The sequence below is a fragment of the Emys orbicularis genome, chromosome 15 (genome assembly GCF_028017835.1).
Source record: "Emys orbicularis isolate rEmyOrb1 chromosome 15, rEmyOrb1.hap1, whole genome shotgun sequence".
Lineage (NCBI taxonomy): Eukaryota > Metazoa > Chordata > Testudines > Emydidae > Emys > Emys orbicularis.
The window spans coordinates 27,813,877-27,838,919 of NC_088697.1; positions in this window are offsets into that span (position 1 = coordinate 27,813,877).

Below are 25,043 nucleotides of genomic sequence, written 5' to 3' on the forward strand. Positions count from 1 at the left end.
TTTACACATGAGAAACTGAGGCACGGGAAAGTGACTTGTCCCTGGTAATACAGGAAGTGCTCGACCAAGTCAAGACCTGAACACAGGTCCCCTCCATACCACTCCTGCATCTCCACCACAAGACCACCTCTCCTCCAACAATTAAGCAAAAGACGAGGGAAAAGGAAGAGGAAAAGGTCACAAACACTTGGAAAGAAGATGGGGACATTTCAGTAACTTCCTAGGGCAAAGGGAGAAATCTAGTCAGTTGGTTAGGTCCATTCTTGAATAGCCTGATCCTGTGAGTTCTGCTCTGCCTGCTCAGTAATAAGTGCCTGATAAGAACCTAGGCAGATAGATGTAGGCAGAATTGATATTTAAGACACACAAAACTCATCAGCAAAATCTACTGCCCTCCCCCCTTCCCCAATTTAACATGGAGTCTGATGCTCTCAAAGGACTTTCCCCTGACCAGTGCAGGAGATACGTGTATCAAGGCAAGCAGGCGAGGGAGCACAGCATGGATTACTGAGATGCTGTTCTGCTATGTTATGCCTGCCTACTTGCATACACATAGCTAAGTACCTCATTGGTTCTGGAGTGAAGTTCTGGAACAGTCTCCCAAGGGAAGCAGCGGGGGTGGGGGTGGGGAACCTAACTGGTTTCCAATCTGAGCTTGATAAATTTATAGAGGGGATGGAATGATTAAGCTGCCCACAATGGCATGTGGCCCATCTGAGACTGCTAGTAGCAAATTTATCCAACAGGTGGAGATGGGACTCTAGATGGGGAGGGCTCTGGGTAACGACAGTGAATTATTTCTCAGGAGGGTCTTGCCGACATGCTCAGGGCCTAACTGATCACCACATATGGGTTGGGAAGGAACTTTCTCCCAGGTCAGATTGGCAGAGACCCTGGGGCTTTTCCACCTTCCTCTGCGGCAGGGGGCACGGATCACTTGCTGGTTTGAACTTGAGTAAATGTTGGATTCTCTGTAACTTGAAGGCTTTAAGTCAAGATTTGAGGACTTCAGTATGTCAGCCAGAGGTGGGTCTATTACAGGAGTGGGTGGGAGAGGTTCTGTGGCCTGCACTGTGCAGGAGGTCAGACTAGTTGGCCCAAGGACCTCTTGATGCCAACTGACAGAGGGTTACATAGCTACGGGGATACCCTGGGTCTGGTATCTATCTGCATTCTAGTTCACCAAAGAGAGTCATAAAAGATCTCTATGGAAAGCCTGTGTCACACTGGTCCTCATCATCTTTGTGAAATGTACATGCAACTACTGTGTAAGGAGATATGTATATACATTGGAAATTATGTTCTTAATGCCATGAAGTTAAAGGCAGGTCACCCAGAGATAACACGCCTTAAGACAGGTTCCACCAGACAGGAGATGAGAGATGACATTTATCTTCCTGGTCGATCATGATGTATTGTGTGTCTTACAAGAGGAGCCTATTTGCATACTGAGTCAAATGCTAATGAAGAGAAAGCAGGGACTGCAAGAGAAGAAATGAACAGGAAGAGGTGAACAGTGGAGGAAGGAACCCTGCTTACAGGCAAAGAACAAGGGACTGGTCTAATATATCTAAGGGGTACAGAAAAACACCCTGGCACTCTTCATTTGGGGAGACAAATTGCCAGCAGGCTTGATCTCATGAAAGGAGGGCCTTAGCCATCCTGGTTGAAAAATTCCATGCAAAGGACTTTTGGTAAAGTCTCTTGTTTCACAAGAGGGCATCTTGATAGCTGAGTTCAGGCTCTAGGATGCGTGTTATGGTTCCGTTTTAGGTGTACACCTTTGTTTCCAAAATTTCTGTTTGCTAGCATAGGAATCTCTGTTCTTTGCTAAATAAACGTACACTTGCTTTCTCTCTAAACAAGACTAGGCGCTGTGTGTTAAGTGGAGCTGCGTTCTGAGTTGGAACTGGTACACTGGGGTGCTCAGTTCCTTTGGGGAGTCCGGGTCTGGTGATTCTGTGAATTCCAGCAGATCAGGAGCTGGACAGCGCAGGGACTCTCGGTGGGGGGTTGGAGTGTGCCTATCAACAGTCTGCCTGAGGGCCAGCAGAGCCTGTGGGGGTTGTCTATGGGTTGGAGATACTGGGAGCTGGTCCCCAGCAGGCCCAGAAAGGCTCCCTCCCGCTAAGGGCAGGTGGTAGCGAAGTGCCGCAGAGCCCAGGGAGCATCACACCAGTGATGTACTTTTTATTCACACCCAGCTGGAGAGCAGGGAAGGCAAAAAGGATGCTGAGCCAGAATGAACCAGACTGAAGATATACTCCGCTTACTTTCTCCACTTAACTTATTCCACTTAATTACTCCATTTAGCCAGGCTTCATTTACAGGCTTTTCCGAGTCAGTGCTCCAGGAAAGAGCGGGGCTTTGGTTCAGTGCATGCCCTGGTTTGGGGAGGCTGCCCACGTCTACGGCCTCCCCTCTTCCCTGCTCTAACTGGGCTTCCTTACAGCAGGAGGTCCCAGAGACTTGCCAGCCGCTGTCTGATGATCCCTTGTAGGAAAGGAACAGAGAGCCAAAGCAGCGAGTTCCCGGAGATCCTGTGGCAAGTGAGATGCACACTGCGCCCATCAAATGACTGCACTCACATCGTGAGGTGACTTTTCTTACAGTCAGGGCCAGGCACAAGGAGAACAAAAAAACCCACTTAGGTGGGCCAACACCTGCAATTGACAGGCCCTGCCTAGCTCCTTCTCCAGCAGTGACACCCTGGAGGAAGGTAGTAGCTCTAGACAGCATGCAGAAAACCATCCTCAATTTGCAGGGAGATGGATCACCAAAGAGGTACTTTTCCTCTCGAGCGCCTCAGATGTTGTGGCATCACCATCTGACCCCTCCACCTCGGCAAGCACTAGCACATGACCCATTGCGTGATCTGCCTCCGACTGGCAACTTGGGGGGCTATTTTTTTTGCTGGCAGGAAGGATCCATTCATCTCAAGACCAGCCCCACTGATGGTCTGTATGTGCCCAGGGCTGCTAACCTTTGAGAGCCAGACTGACTGGGGCTCGAATAAGACAGAGCCTGATTGTAAGCATCTTGTCAAAACACTAAATCAAATCCTCCGTCCCCAGGTGTAAAAGCTTTAAGAACTGCCTCTCCAGTCACGTACAATGAAGGATTCCCCACCCTGTGAAACACAGCAAGCCGGCCGAGTTAAATTAGCTGATGGCAGCTGAATGAAACGGATTCAGGAGTCTGTTAAGTCACCCGGAGACATCTCTGCTAAAGGGGGTTTCACACAAAGCACACCTGTTCCCACCATGCCACGCTACACCATGCCCTGCAGCGTGGCACAAGATAAGCGCTTACTCAAAGGTATGTGAAAAAGTTGTAATTCTACCAGAATAAAAGGAGGTTTCATGACCAATTTCAATCCCTACCAACATCCTGACTCAAATGTCCCCCATAACTGTGCCACTCCTTCATTTATATAGCTCAGAACACCTGGTGGCCTGCTGCTAATTGAAGCTCATTTTAGCTCCCAATTATCACCAGCTCCATTATCACCTGTTCCTCTCACAACTCAACCAGCTTGTCCAATTATCAGGCACTAGCCCCCATCTTCTCCAGAGGCAGAGAATGGAGAAAAGTCTCTTCCCCAAGGAAATTTAACTCTTCAACCACCTGGCATTCCTGTTTGTGACTCATCTCTCTGTCTATCTGTGTTCAGCACACCCACCCTCACCCAGGATTGGGAACACAGGCATCAGACCGTGCCTAATAGAATTACACATCTTACAATACATCTCTTTTATATAGCACTGGGTCTGAGGCTGCGAGCAGTATATGTAACACTTTGAGATTCCAAATGGGAACTAGGACTCCTAAATTCTATTCCCAGCTCTCCCAGTGACTCATTGTGTGATGTAGTTTAAGTTGGTTAACCTTTCTGTGCCTTAGTCTCCCCACTGGTAAAATAGAACTAATGATACAGACATCACCCAGGGCTATTTTTTGGCTTCCTTAATAAAAGATTCTAAGTGTCATGTGTGACAAACATTCTAACACAACACAGGCCAATTCATTATAGGATATGAAGGATGAATTTTGCTCAGTGTCTGTGGCTGCATAGAGCCCAGGATACCATTATCATTATTAGTAACTTATTATTATTATTATTTCTATTGCTTTATTGCCAAGGGACCTCAAAGAGAGATTAGGACCCTGCAGTAGAAACAAATAACATAATGAGAAAACTCACAAGCGCACTCCAGAGAACTCAGACTCAGGGATTTAGGCAGTACTCAATAGGTGAAGAAACAAGAACATGGAGGGAAGGAAGTGGGAGAAATGGTAACATTAGACAGGTGTGAATGCATAAATTAGCAGTCATGGGTCATTTAAGCCCAGACTTTTAAAGATCCCTAGGTGCCTAACTCCCATTGATCTGGCCCTTACAGTAGGGTGACCAGACAGCAAGTGTGAAAAATCGGGACAGAGGGTGGGGGGTAATAGGAGTCTATATAAGAAAAAGACCCCAAAATCGGGACATCTAGTCACCCTACCTTAGAGACTGATCCAAAAGACTACTGAAGTCAATGGGAATCTTTCCATTCTCTTTCATGGGTGCTGAATCAGGCCCTGGGTGCCAAACTCAGTAAGAGACTTAAGCATTTGCATAACTTTAACTCCCATTTTAGCCACTGTACAAACACAGGGAGAGTCGGTCAGGCTATGTTCTCATAGTGGTCCCTTCTGGCTTTAAAATCTATTAATCTGAAAGGAGTTTTATTATTAACGTAGCATCCAGGGACCCCAACTGAGATCAGGGTCCTCGGGTGGTAGGAGCTGTACATACACATGGTAAGATACACTCCCTGCCCCTACTTACTTACAATCTAAATTGACAGGAGGTGAGAGGGGAAACAGAAGCACCGAGAGAGGAAGTGACTTTCCCAGGGTCACACAGCAGGTCCGAGGCAGAGCTGGGACTAGACCTCAAGTCTGTTGACTCCCAATTCAGTGTCCCATCCACCAGATCATGTTGCCTCTTGTGCTAAAAGTTACTCACAGGCTCAAATATCGTACTGAATCGGGGCCCAAATCAATATACAAGGAACAAAATGAGGCAATTACAAGTAATGGACAAAATTCACCCTGAATATAAACTCATTTAAATGAATACAGGGACATTGAAGATGACCTTGCCCATTGAGTCTATAAGGTTTTGGTTTTTTTCCTGTTTACCAATGCAACTTGTAGTAATTTAACGGAAGTAAAGTTTCTAGAGGATTCTTTGCAACCTGCATTTGGCTCAGTCCCTATTTATATTCACCGTCAACTAAACTGTGAATATATCCCCCCCCCACACACACACACTTTCCAATTTTATCATCCACATCCAATGTCATTTATGCACAATACTGCCAGGATGGGAGTCTGGGAGTTTTATTTTTATTTTTTATTCCAGTACTTCACCTTAACGTGTTATAATACAAAACATAACAGCCGCTACCGGGTTGGATAGGAAAGTTAATATTTCATTTTCTGCATGTTTTATGTCCAGATAGCTTCCAACCACCATCGGCGGTAATTCATACATATTTCACTGGGAAATGTAATGGTGTGGAAAGGCATTCCCCAGCTATGCTATCACTATGCTAGCCGTGACACAGATGAAATAAGTAGTCACAAAAATGTACTGGAGGTATCTACTCTGGCCTGACTTGCCTCAATTTAAATAAGCTACTAATATATTTGCCGTTCAGACAAGGTAGGATTTTTTCCTCTTTCTTTTGTTTATTCCTTTGCAACTCAAATAGAGAGGAAAAGAATGGTGGTTGTTGGTTTTGCGGGGGCAGAGAGGGGTTGTTTTTTTAACCAAGATGCAATCTTTAAGCCAGTGGCGTGGAAAATTGCATTGATACCTCCTGAGCAAAATGATCAACTTTATTGAACAGCAGCAAATGCCAAACATCTGCATGAAGCCTTTAAAAACAAATCTCCATCTTCCCCATATGACAACCGAAAAGGGAACCCATTTTAACAAGGAAGCAGTGATTTCATCTGGATGATCTGCAAGGCAATAGGAACTGAATTCAAGGCTGCTCTATTTGGGGTTGAAGAGAAATGTATAGACGATGAACTGAGCGGAGCTGATGGGAGATGTGAATGGGAGGCAAATCAAAGCGGAATGGAAAAAGCGGCTCAGGGGATTGGAAATGGGATGCAGCAGGGTCTTAAATCTCTACGATGCCTGTTTGAATCTAGCTCCTGTTGGCAGTGAGATGCAAGTCATTACCAGCTGATGGCCAATATGAAATGACTTGGTGGGTCTCAGACCCGTTCTTCGTGGAGCATTGTCCACCTCACTAAAACCCACCAGAACTGGCACCGTTATTCCAGACTCAGCAGAAAGAGTGACTAGGCCATGAAAAATGAAACACGGCAGGACAGAACAGAGTCCTATGAGTAGGGCAGTGCGGAAGGAGCTGGTGCACAGCTGAGGGCTGCGTTGTGCCTTCTTTTCTGGACTTCATTCTCCAGTATGGCCAGTCCTGCCCCTTTCACCAGCTCTAAGATAGAGCACAGGCACTGAACAATCATTGAGTCCAAAGCTCATTCTACAGCCACGGAAGAGGCAAAATGATTGTGTAATGCAGGTCACCTAGGTGTGTTTCCTGTTAAGCACTTTGGCTCCAATCTGGAGTCAAGTTAAGACAGGTATGCACACAGTCCTGAAAATATCTTTTCTCCATTAATGGCCCTTAACAGTACAAGGGATCTAGTTTTTATTATCAAACAACCCTTGGTTTCCTTCTCTCCTAATCCAAACAGTGTTTCTCTGACCCATCCTGGCAAACCCCTTCCTCCTCCTCTGTTCATATCTTTATGCCCCTCAGCAGTGGGTCTCTGCTTGCATCTGGGTCCTGGAGAGTACAAGCAAGGCTATCTCCCATGTTGCATCTAACCCATCCCACCCACACCATCAGCATCACCCAACAGATTTCCTTTTGTGTGCGCGCATTTGTGTGCCCCCACTTCAAAAAGGTCTTGGAACTGGAGAGCTGTCGGATTCATTTCAAGTAGCCCCAGGGCTGTATGAACCTTGCATTCCCCCTTAGATCTATTCTGTGTCTGGAACATTATGGACAGATACGTACATTTTTATTAATTATTAATTATTATGATTATTACTTTATTTCATTACAAAACCCCTTACACACACCCCCTGTAAAAAGCCATCCACGCTCATAGGGCTTTCATTGTGATTCAGAAGAAGAGCTTTCTGCAACTGCTCTCATCAGTGGGGGCAACATTTTAACACTCCTTAAAAGGGAATACTGAAAAAGGGGGGGACGGAGGGGACAACAGTCCAAGGGACACAAGTTCCACCAGTCAGCTGAAGTCACGTTTCTCCTCTCCCTTCCCCAGATCAGAAGCAGCTGCACCGTACACTACAACATGAAAGCCACTTTTTCCTGCCTGGTGTCCCTCCTGCTTCTCCTCCCCTTGCTCCCTGCTTGCATTTTGGGCCTCTCCCAGGCTCATTGATTCAATTATTCATCAAGAGGAGTTCTAAGCACTTGAGTTAATCTCTTGCTCCCTTGTGTTCTTCCCAGCTGAGGTGAGCGGTGAAGCGGCTGTGATGCCTGCCGTGTTGATTAGAGTATCGATCGGCCTGCAGCCCTCGCCATCTTAAATCAGAGCATCAATCAATGTCAGGCGGTCCCCAAAAGACACTCCAGAATCCAGGAGGCTCAGATGTTCTTGCCTGCCCATGGCTGCCACACAGGTTATGCTTGCAAAGTGCACATATGACCACGCAAAGAGAAGGCTCTAAATGCTAGGCAGCAATGATCAGAGCCAGATGTGGGTGCTGGCCTTCTCTTTGTGTTAGTGACTTACAGGTGGTCAGAGGTGTTTGGCAGTCCTGCAATCCTCTCTTTATTCTCAGAGCATGTCCAGCAGGAGCTGCATAGGCTGCCTGCATGACGGGCCTCAACCCTGAACTGAAGATGGAGTCCAGTCTCTGGCTCATTCGTTTCTTGGCCTCTCTGCTGAGGCGACCAACAAAAGGTGCCAGGTGAAGATCAACACTTTCCGCAACCACAGAGATCAGTGTGCTTCAGAAAGGAGGCCCAGCAGTATTCTTATTCACATGTTACAGATGGGAAACTTGAGGCCCGGGGAGGTGTCCAAAGTCAGGGGCAGAGGAGAGCTGGGTTCCATCCCTGGATGACTCGTAGCTCTGGGGCTTGACTCCTGGGCCACCCTGCAGAGTGGTGCAGACCCATTGACTAGGAACCAGGCCGTGCAACCTATTTTTATGGGACTCTAAGAACCCATCAGATGGGCTCAGTTTCTGGTCGCTACCAGCCTGTCCTGGATTCAGATTAACAATCGAGAAGTAAAAGGCTTGAGAGCCTCTCAGCACTGTCCTAGTCACAATCAGGGAGCTGCTGCTTGGTGCAAAGAGGAATGCTAAAATAAAAAACAAAAAAACCCACCCCAGGAATATCAAGACATCCCCTAAGAACATAAAAACAGCCAGACTGGGTCAGACCAAAGGTCCATCTAGTCCAGTATCCTGTCTTCCAATAGTGGCCAATGCCAGGTGCCCCAGAGGGAATGAACAGAACAGGTAATCATTAAGTGATCCATCCCCTGTCGCCCATTCCCAGCTTCTAGCAAACAGAGGCTAGGGACACTATCCCTGCCCATCCTGGCTAACAGCCATTGATGGACCTATCCTCCATGAACTTATCTAGTTCTTTTTTTAACCCTGTTATAGTCTTGGCCTTCGCAACATCCCCTGGCAAAGAGTTCCACTGACTGACTGTGCTTTGTGTGAAAAAATACTTCCTTTTGTTTGTTTTAAACCAGCGGCCTATTAATTTCATTTTGGTGGCCCCTAGTTCTTGCGTTATGAGAAGGAGTAAATAACACTTCCTTATTTACTTTCTCCACACCAGTCATGATTTTATAGACTTCAGTCATATCCCCCGTTTTATAGCCTGTAATTTCTGTAGATGGGGGTGTGCAGTGTGGCAGCTCTGACTGATTGATCTGCAGTGGTCAGGACATAGATCAGACTGCCCAGAAAGCACTTGTAGGCTCAGACTGCATGCCACCTTGTACCTGGGAGCAGTTGAACTTGCAGTACACTTGGCTTGCAATCTCGGTGAGGTGGAGGGGCAGTTACCAAGCGGGTTGACATGGTGAGGAAGTTCTCAATTTCCAAGTCCCGTATCTGCTCTGAGACTGGAAAATAACACAAGTGTAGAGGGAGGAGTGTTGGCTGGAGTTGGATGGGAGCACACAAAGAGATGGGTGAGTGTGACTCAGAGACTTTTAGGTGCCTGCTGGTAGTGGGCACTGGGGGTGCACAAGGTTTTACAGGGATCCTCTGGGTCTGGTATTGACATAATATTTCACCAGTGGGTGGCATGTGAGGTCTCTACCAAGAGCCAGAAGCCCACTGGTCCTTATAATTGTTGCAAGGTGGTTGTACGGGAAATAGTTTAAGAGTTAGGACAAATGTAAAATGTTAGGTTCCAAAACTGTCAAAGGAAAGTGAGTCAAGATGAGCCTCAGGACTAACTCAATCAGCATATAGAACAATGGACATCTATGGAGACAGGCAATGTTTACTGCCTGAGCCAGGTGCTGGCCCAGACAAAGGAAACCAAAGAGAAGTCTCTGAAGATGGGACCTACTGGCGTAAGAGACAATAGTCTATAACTGCATAAAAAGAGGAGGAGAAGGGACAAGATTTTATCCTTCACCTAAGAGGCAAACTGACAGCATAGCTGTCATGAAAAGAGGCTGGTGAGCTGGAATACTGGCTGGAAAGTGCCAGGGAGACTAGTTCACGGTGCAAAATCCAGATCCTGGTCTGGAGTTGCAGTGCTCCAGATTTCAGACACTTGGAGCCAGATTTTTAAAGGTATTTGGGTATCTGTAAATACAGAGAGGAATCTAGTGGGATTTTTAAAAGCACGAATCAAGCTGGGCACCTAAGTCCCATTGAAATCAATGAGAGTTACATACCAAAGCTACTTAGGCACTTTTGATGCTTCTCTCTATCTTTAGGCACCTAAATACCTTTGGAAATCTGGCCCTGGCTTCAGACCCATTCTAAAATGGGGGCCATTTACAAAATTCAGGTCTGGATTTTTAACACCCACCAAGTCACGGGGATTGGGGGCTTTTGGTTTGGGCCCAATTTAAACCAAGCAGCCACAGATCAAACCGTGTAAAGGAAAGAAACCAGTAAGATTCATTTACAGCAGAAACGTCCATCCCTGTCAGCAAGAGGACCAAGCCAGGCAGCCAGTCACTGAGCAGAATTCTCTCAGCTTTATCCACCACTGGGTGACTTCCATGCTCTGTCCCCAAATACACACTGCCTCGCGCTGTGCAGCAGCTTTTTAACGGCACATATGGACTGCAACTAATGAATCCACTGCTTCCACATTCATTAAAGGGCGTTTGATCTGGCAGCCTTGGACTCTGCAGCCTTGTTCACTTCCTGTGATGTTTGGAGCGAGAGGAAAGGACGTGTCCTGAAGCCGGCTGGAGTGGGGGTGAGGGGAGGAAGGTGGAGGGGAAAACATTGCATTGTGAAGTTAGAGGTCAGAAGTCCCTGGTCATAATGTAGCTTAAAGCAGCAGGAGAATGAATCTCTTTGCACCCACTATTTCTGACACATGGGATGCTATCATCTCTTGACCCTGCACACTGCCTTTGAGCCTGTTCCACTCTGCTCTTTGAAGAGACTTTAAAGGTGAGCTGCAAAGCACACACACACACAAAATAGTTTCAGATCCCAAATTAGTATCTGAAGCTATCTACCAACCTAGAAATGACCACTAAATGCTAGCAGAGGGGACAGGCTGGCTCAGGATGCTGAAAAACAGCTGTTTGCGAAAAGGTTTTTCTTTGTTGAAAAATGTCAGTTCGTAGAAATGGAAAGTGTTTGTGGGAAAGGAACATGAATGAGGAATTTCTCAGCTTAAAAATAATTGTAAGGAAAAGAAAATGTTTTTAAATTGTTGAAATAGGAGATTTTTGACATTTTGCAAATGCAAAAAAAAAATAATTCTGGTTCAAAACAACTTTTTGTTTAGAATCGTCAGGTAATTATTGACCTTTTTAAACAAAAACATTAAAAGGCACAAAATCAACACAAAATTTTTGAAATGATCAAAGTGAGACATTTTGATTGACCCAAATCAAATTTTTGTTTGTTTATTTTTCTGTTTGCAAACATTTTTGAAATTTCAACATTTAGTCACCATTTGGGATGGGAAAATTTTTGCAGGACAGGAAAACCATTTCCAACCCAGCTCAAAACATCCTGCCAGGTATGAAAAACGGCTTGTATTTTTATCCTCTCTGAGGCACCAGTGACCATTCCAAATTCAATAGACAGTAGTGCTCCACTGCCCCTAAAAGCTGGCCGCCTTAGTTTTCCAGTGAGTTACAGCAGCCTTCTCTAATTTTGATGGTTCGTGAATTTTCAGGCCTTACTGTCATTATTTGGATTATGTTCTTGTGTATCTCCCGGGTCCTGTGCTGGTAGGATAACAAGTGGCGCAGCCAATACGCTTGGGGTCAGTGAAATTCCAGTTCCATTCAAATGAGCAGACAAAAATTCATACAAAAGCCACTTCCAAACTTGCTGAGCCTCTTGGACTGGCAAACAAAGGATGGAAATCACAAGAGATGAGGCTTTCTCCTAAGATCTTCAACCAGATCTGCAGTACCAGGAGAGCAGCCTTCTTTGGGATACTCATCTGCTTTACGTACCAGCTGGGGCCCAGAAGAGCGGAGGCTGCCATGAAGAATACTTGTGGGCATAGGAAGTACATGCACACTTTAGAATCTACATTAAAATTTTGGAGCAAAGGTTCTGGTCAATTCCTGATTTATCCAAACTGATTCTCCTGTCCCTTAATTAATGCATTTGAAGACAAAACATAGAAGTGTTTGGATATTACAGAGATAAGCAATAATAGAATAACCTAGATAGATAGATTAGATGGATGATAATCACAGGCATGAACCTGAGATGTACTGGGACCTCTGCAACCTCTATGGTAATCACTGGGAGCTATGGGTGCTCTGCACCTTTGAGAATCAGGGTACTTACTGCGGTGCTTCAATAGGAATGTAGGCATCTAACTTTAGGTACCTAAGTTTGAACCTGTTGGACTATGTGATGTGCCCACGGTCACATGGGAAGTCAGTAGCAGAGGCAGGAAGAGAAGCCAGGGGTCCTGACTCCCACTTTCAGGTTCCATTGGATCATGTTGTATAAAACTCTAAAAGGAATCAAACCACTCAGAGCTTGACAGGTGAGGGAGTGAGGAGCTGATTTCCCCACGTTTGCTTTTTATTCACAGCACGCACATTATGTTGCCTTACAACCTCATTCTGAGAGCTACTGAGCAATTGAAACATCCACTGACTTCAAATGAGAGCTGGGGACATTGGGTACCCCTTCTGGATATGCCCCTCTAATCATTTGGGATCGGTTCAGTTCACCTTCACAATACAAACACCGAAGGAGGGTTTCCTCTCCGAGGCCAGCAGGGCACAGGAGGAAGCATGTAAACAGATTCCTCAGCAGCTTTGAACACCTTTTAGTCTGGGGGGATTTTATTCATTTAAAAGCTGTATTCCCTCCTGAGTTATTAACTTGGAGAAGGTGCCACCGGAGACACACACAAGGACCCGTGGAGATTGCCACACGGCAAATTCATTCCAATACCAGCTGAATTCTCACCTTCGTCGGCTAAGTGACTTCAATAGACTGATAGGTTAAAAAAGAAATGATGGGGGTGGGGGGTGAAATCAAACCTAAGGGCACAATGAATTCATAACATCAACAACATATAATTTTTATTTCTTCAGTCTCTCATCTCAGACAGCACTGCACCGCCGTAGGGATCTAAGGTTAGGTCTGCGTGTATCTCTCTCTCTTTTTTTTCACCTAATCACTGCTGAGAAAACAGCAGGGCTTTTCAGTTTTTTGAATAAAACAACTAACCCCGTTGGCCACTCTGCTGTGTGAGAAAGGGAGAGCCTGCGCTTCTAAGCTCAGGTAAAACCAGGGTTAAGCTGCCATTGCTCCCTCCAGGGAGATGGGGATGAATTTACTTCCCCTTGTAACCCTTCATGAGCTGGGGAGGTGGCAGGTTTCGGTCCAGTAGTGAGTTCAGGCAAGGGTTCAGGGCTCACTTTTGAGGGTGAAGGTTTGGGTTTGATGGTGCTGGAACCTCATCCATTGTTGGAATCACAATACTTAGCTCTGACAGCACTCAGGGAAATCCTTACCATGTTCCAATTAGCTCCAGGCACAAAGCAGGAGCTCGTTATGGGACCCACTGGGGGATTACCCCAAATTGGGCAGGAAATGGCCTAAAAGGGTGACTCTTTGGTAGGCAGCATGGCCTAGGAGATAGGGCACTGGATTGGGAGTCAGATGTAGGGTCTCTTCCCGGCTCTGCCACAGACCTGCTGGGTAACCTTGGGCAAGTCACTTCTCCTCCTTGTGCCTCTGTTTCACTTCTCAGCCCTTGTCAATCAGTTTAGATTGTAAACACTCTGGGCTGTCTCTTGCTAAGTGCATGGAGAGTGCCCCACAAATGGGGCCCTCATCTTAACTGGGAGCTCTAACTGTGGCTGTAATACAAATAATACATAACGCAGTAGGCCAACTTCATGCTCAGCGTAACCCCACTGACCTTGGCTCTAAATACCATTCTTGTACATCTTGGAGCAAGTTATTTGCCCTCTCTCGTGCCTCACCTGTGAAACGGGGATTATAATGTCCACATGGAATGCACTGTTACCTCCCCCCTCCCCCCCGAGATCTAGGCCCATCGCCTACTTCACAGGAGGGTTGTGAGGCTTAAATCATGCTTTTTTTTGGAGGGCTTCTCAGAGGGACAGCTGGAGAATTTCAGAGCAACATCCAGGTCTGGTGGTCTTGGCAGGCAGCCATCACTTCCATGTTCAAATGGAGCATGTGGTCCTTTTATGGGCACCCAAGCTGGGCCATGCTTTCCTAATGCTGGTCCAGCCAGGGTGCATGAAAGAGGAGAAACAGAATTTTTAAATTCTGTCCAGGTTTATTTTGTGGTTTACCTCTCAGGACAGGACATAATCTCTGCTTCCCAGGATGTCTCAGTGGTTTTCTATAGCCTGACGCCTGATGAATTTTGCATTGGGGCTTGCAGGCAGGAGGCATGAGCTGAATAAGCTACAAGTCAGAGGCTGATACCCATTTCAATTTTCCAGTAACATACAAGTGAATCCGCTTCATTTAATCATCCCCAGAGTCTCCAAGGACTCTGCCTCTCCAGCTCTATTCCTTCTGGAAAGGGTCCCTGTACACGCAAACAGACTTTAAAATAGGAAAACCACCTAGGGCAAAAGCATGCACAGATATACACACACCCTAGGTTTCTTTGGTCCTGCCTTAGTGCAGGGGGTTGGACTTGATGACTTCTTGAGGTCCATGCTAGCCTACTTTTCTAAGATACACCCAAGCCCTGCCCCTTCCAACGCACTGGCAGGGGATGCCTACACTGCAATCAGCGGGTGCATTTGCAGCCCACGTAGACATATCAGAGGAAGCTTTGCACAGGCGGTCACCTGCATGGACTAGCCCTGCCCACCCAGGAACCTGGGCACATAATCAAGCAGCCACCCACACCCATGCTGCTACAGCTTCAACTGCTATTGTTACTCAGCGTAGCTAGATGAAAACCAGCTCGGGTAGGTCTGCGGGTGCTGCAATCCCACTTCTGATTGCAGTGTAGACATAGCCATGGTCTGCACGCACACACATACCTATTCTGTTAAAGGTAACACACACACACACACACACACACACACACACACACACACACACACCATTCATGCCAACAGCAATCATGCTCACCACATGCCGATCCAATGCAGCCTAGAGAGTTGCTAGGGATCGCAAGCTGTGATTGTGGTGGAGGCAAAGACAGCCTCCCTCTGCTGCACCCTCCTAAGCGCCTGACTGGAGGAAGGGGGTCTCCGGAGTGAGCATCCCCACTGCTCTCAACTGTGGCAGGTAGCGAGAAGGTAACTCATAGCAAGTGGAGAGGGGTTCTCTTTAGCAGGCAGGCCCCAAGTCATTTACAACGTCGTGGTTCAATGCCTTCTGCTCCACTGGTCTGAAGCAAGTGCAAGGAAATGGCTTTTGGGCAGGGAGTGAAAGGGAGGGTGGAGGGAGGTGTGGCAGATGGGGTCAGAAGGAGAGTTCCAGGCACCAAGGAAGTGTCCAGGCAGACGTGGGAGATAGATACAAAGGAAGCCTCCAGGTGAGCAGTGTGGGCTGAGTGAAGTGGTCTTGGTGGGGAAGTAAAGGAGACTAGCAAGAAGCTAAGTTATGGAGAACATGGAAGGGGAAATGAGGAGCCTGAGTCTGATAGGGGCTAGATGGCCTCCTCCTAGCATGGAGAAAGATGTGGTCTCCATGCCAACCCTTTGAAACCTATCAGCAGCCTTTGATGCTGTTGACCTCAAGGATGCTTGACTTATCTGCAGTTCATGGCCCAGGTGCACAGAGCGATGACTTTTTAGTGATGCCATTCTACTTCCCAGAGGACGGTGTCCGGCAATTCAGTCTGCAGGGCTCCCCGAAGCAGGTCTCTCTCCTCCTGTCTCTCTTATGGGACACCAATGGCTGGAAGGCAGCAAGACAATCTGAGCCATGATGTCCCTTGCACCCATCATCAGATCCCCTACTGCCACATGGGGGAAAAGAGAAGTCACCCTCATGCCCCCCGGCAGCATTCAGTCCAGTGAAGGAGCATGTGGGTGGGGAAGGTCTGATGGAGTGATGGCGGCCCTATCATGCCTGTCACTGCGGCCAAGAAAAATCAACATGGATTCTTTCCCTCCTACCTTTTTAAGTGTGAAGTTTGTCGGCTTGAGGGAAAAGGCTGTGAAGCAAAGGCTGTTTTTTTCCTTCCCCCTTCATCCATTTGAAATGTCAAGCAAATTGAGGCCAGCTCCAAAGGGCTAAGGAACCAGGCCTCTCGCAGCTCTGACTTGCATCATTTCAGGGATCTGAGCTCCTTGTTTTGTAAATAAATCGAGGGCAGTTGGAATAATATACCTGTCAAACAACAGTGAGCTTCCAATTTCCCTTGTCAGCATCAGCTCACACGCACAGCTTGCCTTCTGTGAGACGCTGCCGCAAGAAATCAATTCTTCAAACATGTGCCCAGGTACAAAAACACGCTCAGTAGATTTGGTGGGTTTTACCCATTGACCACAGATGCCGGAGGGACATCACCTCCCATCTTTGCTTCGCATGTCGTTTTCAGGCCAAGTCCTCCTGATCCAGCCTTCGTTTGCTTTCCAGGATTTATTAAAGGTGGCGCAAGGTAGTGTTTTTCTGGGTTCCCAACATGAGATGCAAGGGGTCTGCTTGGCAGAAGTGCTGAGCATTCACAACGGCAATTGAGGCCAATGGGAGCTTCGCTGTGAATATATGAAGTGCTATCAAATGTGAAGTACTCTGAAAAAAAAACAAAAAAACCCAGGCCCACGCTACTCAATTTGGGTTCCCAAAACCACGTCACACTTTTGACAGTGTTGATCCTTGTGTGTCAGTTCCCCAGCTGTAAAAAGGGAAAGAGAGCAGCGCCTAACCTCCCAGAGGTGTTATAAAGATAAATCCTTCAATGGTTGTAAAGCACGACGGCCTAAGGTATTTAGGCACCTCACTCCCACTGAAATCAGTAGGCGTTAGCCATCTAAACATCTTTGAGGAGCTGGACCTAAGATACTATGAGCACCATAGAAAAGCCCAGGAGGAAATTAATTAATTCTGTATTTGGTGCCGGGCTTGGATGTTGTGCAGTAAATAATATATGGGGGGACACACTCAATGATGAGGATAAAACAAATATTGAAATAGCTATCCATTCAGTTACCAACACCCATCCGGTGCACTGAATGAGGAAGAAATTGAATGTGATCAGAATGACTATCACAATGCACACACACAAGGGGGGAGTGAATTAAAATTGCATTGGCAACCTTAATCCTGGCATTTCCTAAGTGCTTGACTTTGTTCCCTTAACATTATTTAAATGTCATTTTTTGGATATAATGTTATATATAGCTTACATTTCCATCTGTGGATCTCCAATCACACTGCAAACCATCACGAATTATACCCTGCAGAGGCTCTGGGACGTACAGAAGTATTATTATGTCCCTTTTACAGATGGGGAAAGTGAGACACAGAAAAATGAAGTGGTTTCTCTTGGATGTCCACGATATAGCTGGGAAGAGAACACAAACCTTTTAATTCACAGTCGTTCGGTTAGTGAGTTAGAGCAGTCTTAGTTGTACCAGCTGGGGAAGTGCCTCCATGATGTTAACCACAAGACAAACCCGCCCCCCACTTCTATAAACCAGCCCATTGCACACCCACATGCAAAAAATTGTAAAAAATTAAAAATAATGACATAATAGCAGTCTAGTGTTTGACACTAATGCACCACGGTACAAAGGCGGAATAGCTGCTGCGTCCCAGGTTACTGAAAGATGCTATTTGATACGCAAAGGGCCTCAATCTGATTTCACATAAACTGATGGAAATCGATCAACTGAAATCAATGGCATAAAACTACACAAAATCAGATGCTGAGGGCATGTCTACACTGGGCGGGGGGGGGAGGGGTTAGGGTTAGCTATTTTAGAGCGAGCTAGCATGCTAAAAATAGAGAGAGGGGCTGCAGCGGAGCAAGTGGCAGAAGGGGCTAGCCACCCCGAGTACGCACCCATCTGAGACACTAGGCACGTATTATCCTGTCCCTGGCACTGTGGCAGCTACGCTCTATTTTTAGCATGCTAGGCCAGTCAGAGCTAGCATGGGTATGTCTCCTCAAGTGGCAAATAAGCCCCCCAGCTCAACGTGTACAGAATGAGCAGCTTTAATGCATACCACATTCCTGGTTATCTGCTCAACAGAGTTACATCAAGCAGGAATTCGGTCTGGTTCTGCCACTGTTTTACTGGGTCAGGCCCTCAGCTGGGGCAAGTCAGCATAGCTCCATTGAAGTCACGGTGGCTTACACTAGCCAAGGAACTGGACCACTGTGTGTCAACTTGGGCAAGTTGTTTTACTTGTATGCAATTCAATTTACCTTCTCTACAACGTGAGCTTATTGCCTTACCTACAGGGCATTATGAGTCTTAGCAAGCCATCTCTGAGTGCTTTTGAAACATCCTCACTGCTACACATCTTCAGCTGGGTTTAATCCCATGAACTTCAGCACCAAAGCACAGACAGCTACCAATTCGGCTAATGGAGTAACTCCATTAAATGTCAGCAGTAGTAGGCTGTTATCCTCTATGTAGTTGAGCCAGTGGAATGGAATGTGAAGTGTGGTTTACAAACAAAACATATCAAGACCCTGGCGTGAAAGCGGCTAGAGGCGCTCAAAGCATTACTGCAAAGAGAATGGCATCCCAGACTGCTGTGTCTAATGAGAACATTTGCAGCCTGACCAAATGTTTCCGCTTTCTGTCAGGAAACAAAAATAAGTGCTGACAAATAAAAACACAAAGCAGGGAGGGCAACCAGCTCTTCAATATTTCTCTGAGCGTGGTGTTTGCTTTCTAATATTGACACACGCAAATCCCCGCTGTGCCCCGAGCTGGGAACGCATCCCAGAGTGTGTGGAATGAGCCAACACTTCCAAAGCCATGTATTTGCCTGTCACTGTTCCCTGGAAAGAATAACACGCAGAAGCAGTTGGAAGGTGGTGGGCTCAACAGAATCTCCCTCCCTGGGCCGATTTGCATTGCGCCTTCTCCTCGGCCCACCTGGCTAATGGGCTAGTAATAAGCCCTGGATAGTCTTTCTGTTCCCTCCAGACTCTGTGGGCTCGATTCTGTCCTATATCTCAGGGCCTCTCGGGGACATAAGGGAGTCAGCCATGGCTCCCTGCATCTTTGATCTGCCCCGCGCTGGTCCCAACTTCAGCCACGGTGTGAGTGAGGGCAGTGCTGGTGCTGCTCTATCTTACAGCATCAGTGGGTGCTCCCTAAGTGACCGTACATCAGAGAATCAGAGAGCAGAGCTCTGCCCTACCTCTGGCAGGCCCCCTCCCGCCTCCAACTAGCCACCTACACTGTGGGGAGCAGGACCTCGCTCCTCTGCTTTATACCAACTGGGAGATTTCTCCACCGGCCAGTTAAGCCAGGATCTGGCTCCTTTGCACTCAGCTGGTTCGTACATGAGACTCTGGCCCTGTATCAGAAACCATTCAGCTCCCCTGGTCTATCTGTTCCAGGAAATGGGTTCTCATGCCCTTTTGACCTGTGCTTTGCATGCTGACAACAGGCCGCATCACACAGCAGGGTGGCTAAGGCAGCCTCACATCATGTGGATATAACTCCCCACCTTGGGCACCGGTACATGTTGTGCAATGTCAGTTACTCACAATGAGAGAGTTCCTCTCTCATCAAATCTCTTCTCAGGCTGGGTGGCAGGGGTTGGAACCACTGGCAGAGACCAGGAGGGCCAGGTGTGGCAAGGTGGGATGTGGAAGCAGAATGCCTGCATGTCTGGAGAGAGTAAAATTTTTCTCGCCATCTCTAAGTGGAGCCGCTCTCCACAGGTTTGGAATTTTTTTTCTGCCATACATGCAAGTGTGAGACTATATAGGCCTGAGAAAAAACCTGAATTAGTGTCTATTTATGGACTAATAATCAGATTCTCTTTGGTATCCCAGTGCTGTAACAGGTTTTTGAAACAGTTTTGTTGTCCTGAGATGCCCTCTGGTTCCATTTCAGGATACAGAGAGCCCAGATCCTCTTTAACAAGCACCTGGTTGAACTCTCCCACCCAGGAATGATTCTGCAAAAGGTCTGGCTCTCGAATGAGACCAGGGCTGGGTCCAAGCCAGCATGGAGGAATAGAGTCCATGGGGTTTGGGTGGAAACCATGCAAAACCCACCCCACAGCTATCGGCATTGCAGTAGTGTATAGAAAAATTATTGGATTTGTGAAGCTTGTAAAGTATTTGAAGATTTCATCTGGTGGACCTTTTTTCAAATCTCAACAAAAACAATGGCAAAACTTTAAAAAAATTGATGGATTTTTTCCCCATATTTTTGACCGGTTCTTCCTAGGATGCAAAATACTACATTATAATTATTATTGTTAATAATACCCCACATTCTATTTATCTATACCTCCAGGTTCTTACACAGGCCCATCACCATAGAATCTGAGCACCTCCCAAGAGCAGGACCTTGTCTACATGGGGAAATTGACCGCAATAGCTATAAACTATTCTAGAATAGTTCCCCAAATGGGTACCATTCTGGAATAAAAGTCTGGACTATTTAGTGCACTTGCAAAGTGGAGTAATCATTCTGGAATGAAATCATTTTTATTCCAGAAGAGCGTATCCATATGAGCCGCTCTTCTGGAATAGTTAATTGCTATTCTGGTTAATTTCCCCATGTGTACGATATGTACCTTCTGACTTTTAAAACAAGCTTTGTATTTGTGGATAATCCAAGCACTATACTTCTGTAGAGACACTCTTTTCTGAACTGTGCATTATATAATTTTTTAACATTAGCTTTAATACAATTTTTAAGCCCTAAAAATGACAATGATTTCTCTTCCTTTCCTTCAGAGAGGAAGCAGATTTAGGTGTCTGGGCAGGATACACAGGTGCCACACAGGTGCCACAGTTCCATTGCAGAAATGTAAATATTTTTAAAACAATAAAACGGACCTATGAGACAGCTAGTGTTTGCACATCAGTAAATGTATAGCTACAGGCCAGTTCTGCTCCTTCTTACACGGGTGTAAATCCAGATCGACACACTGATGCCAATGGAATTATTCCTGATTTACACTAATGTATCAAATGGCAGAATCTGTCCTTGAGCAATATATTTGCACACAGCTCAGAGTGGCGTCTGAACTGTGAGCATGGCACCAGGGATAGCTGAGTCTAGAAATGACCCTGAATGATTTTTATCATGAGCTGCATGCATCTGGAATGTACTGATCTATCTTTGCAGCTCCGTAACCTATTTGCTCTGCTTATTTGCATACACAGATATACACTGAACTCGCCAAAAACTGCTCAAGCAGAGGCCGGAGAAAATTAAAAACTCGAGCAAAGGAGAGAGAGAGAAAATTGCAGCTATTCAGTGTTTCAAGCCCAATTGTAGCTGACACATCTCAAAGCAAAGAGGCTTGCAAACATCAAGTACAAGGGGGGGGGAAGTGAAAACATGACAGGAAAGTCATGCTACTGTATGAGAAACAGATGCGTGAATGGCTAATTTTTATTTATTTTTTACACATTCCACTCAGCTAGTATAGAATCCCATAGAAGCAGCAGCCAGGGAACACAGTGCTCAGATACTACAGTGATAGGGGAGCTATTTAAGTAGATTAGATAGATAGATAGATAAGATAGATAGATAATGTGTTTTAAGGGCCTGATCCAAAAACTTCCTTGAAATCTCTGGAAAGATTTCAGTGGCCTTTGGATCTGGCCCTGAGTGACAAGGGAGAATTAGCCACCCTAACACTGCTATTGCCTGCCTTAATGTACAGGGAGATATACTGACTAGACAGAATAAGCAGCCCCGCTCCCCACTGTTTCTGCTTCAGTTGAAAAGCATTTTGTGCTGGTTCCAATTTAAACAGGAGACACGTTTCATCTCAAAAGCTAGAGATGGAAAAGGCCAGTGAGATCAACTGGTCCATTGCCCTGCTAATGCAAGCAATAAGGGATGGGTGTCTACGTGGGTCGCGAGATTAAGAATGGGCTAAATGAGTCTCTCTCATCTCTAGGTCGTAAATTCTAATCTTCCTGTGATCACCACTGTACCATGTTAACCGGAGACCTATTTGAAATGAGTTGGCTGATCCAGTCCTAGGGGATAAATGTCCACATGTGGATTGGGATTAACTACGCCCCATGAGCAGCCGAAGCAGAAAGGGCAAGAACTGAATGAGCCATAAGGAATGAGCAATGCTCTCTAACCCTAAGGGTGGATGCTTCAAGCCAGGCTTGAGCACACGATGGCAGGGAAGCTTGCCATGCGATATCCATTCTCTGGATACAGACAGCCACTCGGTGTCCAGCGTTGCTGATGTGCTGCCACAGCCTCTGTTTTAAATAACTGTGGTGGCAAAATGCCAAGAGAAATAATAAGACAGGAGCGAGTCCGTCTTTACCTTGGAACTTTAAGAGTCCCATGAAACTGGAGCATCACAGGTACAGGGCACAAGCTGGGAGCTCCCCATGTTACAGGTGAGGAGGGGAAAGGAGGCAGGAATCTGGGACTTCCCGTGGAAGGAGCAGTCTGCTCTGGCATGAAAATGAAGATGGTATTCAAAGCCCTGCATGTTGCTGACGTCTCTCCCCTGGAGATGAGTGAGGCTTGGAGCAGCACCATAAAGCTCTGCGACTTATTGAGATCTCTTGGGCCTGTAAAGCTGGGCTTTAAACCTGGCTTCTGGCGTGTCTTGCTTTCCATCCAAACCTCCCCTGTAGGAAATGTGCAGCAGGGTGCAATCCCGCACGGGCCCTTGGGAGACAGGCTGGATGGTCCAGCTCTTACTTCTAGAATTCTGCAAAGCCAGGGCAAGCATAGCCCATGGGCAGCATTCCTCATGGCATCCTGGCCTTCCCACTCACCCGTGGAACCCGGAGTGCAGAGGGCATCGCCGGCTTGGGGAAAAATAATAAATGGTCTGAATGTTTCTGAACCCAGGAAAAGTTTCTCAGGGTTCAGGTGAGAGTTGGGTCTTACTGGCCCCAGATAGGTTCCCTTGCCCATCCTGTGTCTCCCCGTTGGGGTGGAAGTTACAAAGCCCCTCTCAGCTGCCATCAATCCCTCTCCGTCTGCAGACAAAGGCAGAGAAGAGGAGCACAGCTCAGATATGCCTCAAAACCCGCTCAGCCCAGCGATTCCACTGGGCTTTTAGGCTACAAGTGTTCAGAAGGATTTTCTCAGCAAGAGCTCTCGCTTTGTGAGGAGAAGTGAGGAGTCAGCAGCTCTTTCGAGGCAGCATTTTCACCCCGCTGAGCCCGCGAATGAGCCGCCATTGGGACTCCAAATCCATTCCTCGCCTTCGTCCCCCATGAAAGGCGTGCTCTGAAGCCCCGGGAATGCTGCTGACTCAGAGGACGGAGCGCCAGGGAGTTAGAGCTGCAGAAATTTTATCTCCGAGAGAGATTAGCAGACAGGGAAAGTGGGGAGCCAAAGGGGGAAAAAGAACACCTGCTTTCTAGCAAGAGGCCTGCTCCTGAACTCCTTGCATTCCCCTGAATGACAAGTTTATCACGCTGGGCCTGGAAAGGCGCTGGATAGTAGATATGGAGACTGTGTGCGCTGTCTCAGGGGAGGGACAAAGGAGGCTGTATGGGCCCGGCCTTTTGTCAGTCAATCTGACAATGCTGCTCTGCATTCCCCTCGCAGTCCCTCAGCACAGGCCTGCACTGCCAGGCACACTGGGGTCTGTGGATTCGCCGCAGGTAGCTGAGACATGTGGAGGTTGGGGGAAGGGAGGGGATAAAGAGATAGACCCACCATGGTGCAATCCTGTTGGTCGATCAAAAAAACAGGGCCCAAACCAGAACCTTTTCTCCACCCTCTTCCCCGTGCCCTGATCTTCAAGTTCAGTGGCACCGATGAAATGGAACCTGGATCACAAACACCACAGGGGTGTGTTTTGCAAGACCTCCTTGGCCTACGCTGTATGTGGGACAGACCCATTTTATCCAAGCCCTACCTCCAGATGTTGGAGACCCAGATAAATCAACTTGGTGCCGAACCACCCCAGGGTGTCAGCCCAAAACCCAGCCTCCCACCTCTAGTAAAGGAGGGCTCTTTCCTTCAGCAACTTTAGGGGCACCTTTGAAGTCAATGCAAGTTCTGCCAGTGACCTCGCTGAGGGTAAGACTGGCGCTTTAAACTCCAGCAGTGAGAGAGGCTGGGGACACCAATGCTGCCCAATGTGACCCAGTTCTACTACTCACCTTGTCATGGTGCCCCGATCGGTCATCCCCATGGGCACTTGGGGGTCCCTGCAGTGTCAGTGCTATTGCTAAGGGAGTCTGTCCTGTCCCTCCAGTCCCAGCTGTGTCAGGCAAGTGCTTAATGTGGGTTATGAACCGAGATGCACCTAAGCGGCCAAATATTGCCTCATGATTTGGATCCAGATCCCAAATCCCACTGATGTCTGGGGTCAGGGTCCTCGCATTGCCAGTCTCTAGTTCTGAGCAGACATGAGCCTGAGCTGAAACTCCAGATCCAAACAGCTCTGAACTGTGGGGAAGTTTGGACCCAGCTGGGAGAAATAATAGGGAGAATGATACTTAGTACTTACATTTACTTTACAGCCAGATCCCCAGCTAGTGGGAATCAACACCAGCTTCAACAGAGCCAATCCTCAGCTGGGATCTGTCCCTATATTTTCAAAGCTCTAGGTTAACCCATGACTCTGCACCACACCCGTGGAGGTTGGCATTGTTCTTTCCATTTGGGGAAACTGAGGCATAGAAAAGTCAGCTGAGGGAAACTCAGCACGATTCAGTGGCAGAGATGGGAATAGAATTCAGAACTTAATGGCTTAATTTTGTTTGCCTTTGATCTGCTGAACGCTCTGTTGTCACCCAAAGTACTTTCCTGGCACATTTTTTTGCTGGAAAGAGGACAGCTGTAGAAAGACCCCACTCCTCCTTCACCAGCAGGGTGTTCCTGGAACCGGAGTGTGCAGCAGGCGCAATAGATATGCATGGAGGATTGTCAAACACAGAGATGAGCAGCAGAATGAGCAATCCGCTTTGTACTGGGCATGTAACATTACAGAACCTGTCAGCTCTCATTTCACTTGACGACTTAGGTAAATATCTCTGTTTCTTTGTCTTTTTTTCTATTTTTCTTTCTTCTGTTGTTTTTCCCAGAAATAGTTGACATGGAAAAATGAGAAACAAGAAGTAGGCATTGTGGTTTAGAGACACTTATGCAATTAGCTGTACCAGGCTGGC